Raw genomic sequence first — 4,653 nt, 5'->3', positions numbered from 1 at the left:
CTGAAAAACAAAACAGGACATGGTATTAGAAATTCAGTATCCAAGCAGATATCTGTGAGCTCTCTGCAAGGCTATAAGCTGTTCTGTGGGGAAAGGACAGGGAGAATTTAATTTTATTTTATTTTCTGAATTAACAATTCATTTATCTGAACAGAAGATGCACAGAGGATGGAGCTAGGCTCTTTTCAGCGGTGCCCAGTGCCATGACCAGAGACAATGGACACAAACTGAAATACAGGAGATTCCCTCTGAACATCAGGAAACTTTTTCACCATAAGGGTGACCAAGCCCTGGTACATGTTGCCCAGGGAGGTTATGGAGTCTCCATCCTTAGATATATTAAAAAACATCTTGACACGGTCCTGGGCAACTGTCTCGCAGTGGCCTTGCTTGAGGAGGGGAGTTGGACCAGAGGTCCCTTCCAAGCTCAACCATTCTATGATTCTGTGTAATATACAGATGAAATTGCAACCTAGAGCTGATGCTGAGGTAAACCAATTTCTATTAATTTGAGGGACTCATCCAAATATGAGAATGTCACAACATTACAAATGCAATTGGTGAGCAAGGGTGCATTAAATTTTGAAAACTTGACTTTGTTCAATAAGGTTTGGTTCCAGAATATTACTCATCACCACTTTACAACAACCAGAGGAACCAAGGTAGGAAATCTTAAAAACAAGGGACACAGAACTGCAAATATAAACCTAAAACAAACCAAAAAAATTGAGAGAAATGTAGTAAGAGCATCAGAATAACTATTAAGTGTAGACAATAATGTATGTGCACTTAATTCTAAAATTTATTTATACCATTGAACTCGTAACTTTACATAGGGGTGAGCCAAATAAATTCTCTCTTTCTTTCTGCCTTCCACAAGCATTCAACTTGTATTTCCCATCCCCACCATCCCCCTTTCTGAATCTGTCTCACTGAGCGTATTTGTAAACCTGTCTATAGAAATTTGCATTTCTCCAGCCCAGAAATTGGCAAAGTATATAAGAGAGTAAAGGGCTGAGAGTAAATCAACAGTCCTTCCTTTAGTGTATAGTACCTGCCAATTCCCTTAAACTACAACAGATTGAACTCTGAAATTTCAGGAAGTGGGTTATTAAATTTAAAAAGGTCTGTATTTCAGGTATCCTATGTGTCAACTCTGAACATAACTACTGGTATTAGTATAAAGTCTTCAGCAAGGAGACAAACTGTGTGACAAGTCAAGTCAATGCAATATTGCTCAGCTTTTCCTAGCAAAATCCTTTGTGAAGAGAGTTACATTAATGAAAAAGAGCTTCTGTCAACTGTCTTCATGTTGGTCTGAGATACATACTGATGTAACTCAGAAAAATGATAGAGTTACCACTTACTGTCCTCTATCATTCCTGTATTCAAGGAGCCTGCTATGGGGCCAGCCCTGTGACGCAATCCAGACCTTACTGCCCACGTGGATGAGTACAGGATCAAAGTGAGGACAGTAACATGTGGTAAAATTGCAATACACCTGCTAGAACCAAACCCAGATACATAGACGCTCTAACATACAAGGTTTAACGCATCATACAATTTAAGGGCAAAGACTTCAGGTGGAGCTGTCTTCTAGCATAGTCAGAAAGAAAGAAATCAATCTAGCTAAGGCTAATCTTTTTGTTTGTTTGTTTTTCCTCCTCTCACAGATGCTGTTGCTGCATTTTCTTAACCAGTATTAGAGAGCTTATCTGGAGCTGTTCTTGGCAAACTGAAGTTACCTCAAAAATATGATGGCAAAAGCTCAGCAAAATCCCCCAGATATATTCACAGGCCTTTGTCTTGGATAATGGTAAATACATTTCCACTGCCAGTCATTTCTCATTTTCTCTTTGCTTCCATTGAGTTTCTTTTTGCAAAGGGAAAGCTCCTGTCTCCTGCTTGATCGCTGCAGACAGCAACAGGCTCTCGCTCCATCCCCAGCACAACAGCAGCTCACAATGAAGCAGCAGCACAGCCTTAGATGTTTGGCTTGGGGGCAACACGGGAAATGTCAAAGAAAAAGCACCCAGAGAAATGAAGTCACCTTAGCAAACAGCTAAAGTTGCCAGCTGACGTAGCACTTAAATCCACTGCGTTTTAGCTAACTGGTGTGTATCCACATTAAATAATAATCTAGTAGCTGCATTTCTTTCTTTCGGTGTAATGAGGCAGAGTATCTAAATTCAGCTTGTCCGTTTTCCCTACAGCTTCCTATAAACTGCTTATTCTCCCAGTGGTCCATCAGTTGTTTCTACATAAAACCCTCTTTCCTCAGCTGCTATAATCGAGGACACCTCCACTGAAACCAAAGGAGCTACATGTTTGATCACCAGGTGTTCTCTCAGGAGGAATTTCAAGCCCGGTGCATAGCACTAATAGTATTTATGTTTTAATCCTTTTCCCAGTACGTGTTCTATTCATTAAGCAGAAGCAGTAATAGCAGGATTTCACATCAGAAGCCTCAGCTCTAGCATTTTCCTGCTGCAGGCCAGTGCTGCAGCATGTGAGTGCCCTCAAGAGACTGCAACAAAAATAGTGACAGGACATTCATCTGTTTTTTCCCTGAGGCAATCTATTCACAAGGAAAGACTGAGCTCATTTGAGATGTTAGTGCTCCATTTTCAGTGCCGTCTCCTATCAAAAGCAAATTTCATATTTGCTAAAAGGAGAAACATTTTACCCTAGAAAATGCAGTTCTTCAGCTGGCCATGAGTTCTGAAAATCTACTTGAGCTCCTGCTTTTCCAAAGCTGTCTGCTCACTTGCCAGAGGTAGACTCTCTTGAGTTTCATCCTTATGGTCTTTGGAATAAATTTTGGAGAATGAAATCCCATGCTGAGATAAAGGGGAGTTTTATTCCAAGTGCCCAGTCCTGGCTGGACTCAGGCAGAGAAGCATTTAAGCCACAACTTCCATACTTCAAAAGAGTTGTTCAGACATGACAAAACTGGGCTGATGTTCCCAATATATGCAGTGTCCCTCATCCAAAAAGCATCCAACCCTGCTCCTAATTTGGTTTTGATAAGAGTGGCCCCCACTTTTCTGAGTAGATAAAACAGGTCTCACTCAGAAATGTCAAGATGTTTTTTTGTGCCACTGACAATGTGGTTCTTGCTTGTCTCATTTACTTTACCCCTGTTCCAGTAATACCACAGTTTTCACCTGCCACTGTAAATGTAAATCACTTCAAGGTTGTCATAGCCTATTTCACTCTTTCTGTTATGGAAACTGTAGTCCCTAGAGCCCACTCTACTCAGCTCCTCTCTGACATATCTCCAGCACCAGCGCATGTGTCAAGCCAGTGTACCAGCTCTGTGCTCTAACAGGAATTGTAAGAATAAGTGTTTCAGCCTTCTGTGTGTTATCAAAACAATAAAATAAAAACAGATAAGGGAAGTCATGATCAAGTAATAATAACCCTAACCTTGTTAATAATAATAATAAATGCCTCCATTAAACAACATTTTGATAATCACCTGAACAGCCAGTTCCAATAGTTCGTATTTGCAGTGTTTGGAAATACACATTTTTCTGAGCACTGTAAATATTTCTTGCTATTCTTTTACAGTAATTTTTAACTAAAATTGTGCCTTCTCAGGACCAGTGAAGCCATTTTAATCATGAGTTCCCAGAAACCTGCCACCTAAGCAGTTTCCAAGTATCTTCCTTTTTGCAGACATTTGTAGTAATTTTAGAGTTAAGTACAGTGATTAATTTTGCACATCAGTAGTCAACAGCTCTGAGTGGGTTACATAAAGAGCAGCTTTAAAAACAAACAATATTTAATTGATTTATGATTCAAAAGCATCACTTTTAGAAAAGATGAATAAAGCCATCTTCAAAGAGGAACTGGAATAGAAAAGAACTGCATGTTGATGTTTCAAAAACCACTAAATGCTCTCTAACATGGCAAATAGCTACAAGTTGCACTGACTTTTTTTTTTTTGTCTGGACATCTACATTCAAGGTATCAGTTTCAATAAATTGGTTTAAAAGCCACTCTCTTAGTTAAATTACGGTCACTGTGAATATATGTCATAAATCTCTCATTTTCTCCCTTCAGATAGTCTTCTACTGACTTCAGTTCTTCCATCTTCCCCAAATAACATTTCCCCTAGTATTCAATGCTTTGCTCTTTCCCTACTCTGTATATATTAGCTTGAAAAGGGAGGTAGAAAATAGCCTAGTAGGAAAAGCATGCAGCAGATGGAGCAGCAGGGTAGAAGGAGGTAAAACCAATAAATGAATACAGTCTAATAACTCAACATTAAATGTAAAGTATTTGTGATAACTGGTAGATACTATTTCACTTCAAATCAGGTTAGTGACATCAACATATGACTAAGGAACTAGAAGCAGAATAATTTCCAATTGCACTTTCAAATATAATTATATTTTTATACTAAAGAAGGATTGTATTTAGTCCTATATGAAGCTTTTTTGAAATGGGTTCTGCACTCTTCTTAATTGCCTCTGTCCATTAAATATGGGATATAAAGCCAAACTACTATGCCCCAGTTAAAAAAAAACTTAGAAATCTTCCCTTTTTTAAAAAAGGTTTACTCCTCAGTAACAGTGACAAAAAAATTTAAGCCAACAGAAGATACACACAGCAATTTTGATGATTTCACAATGCATGAAAGACTCC

The sequence above is a fragment of the Gavia stellata genome, chromosome 3 (assembly GCF_030936135.1).
Source record: "Gavia stellata isolate bGavSte3 chromosome 3, bGavSte3.hap2, whole genome shotgun sequence".
In the NCBI taxonomy this organism is placed as follows: domain Eukaryota; kingdom Metazoa; phylum Chordata; class Aves; order Gaviiformes; family Gaviidae; genus Gavia; species Gavia stellata.
Note: the sequence above shows the minus strand (reverse complement) of the source record.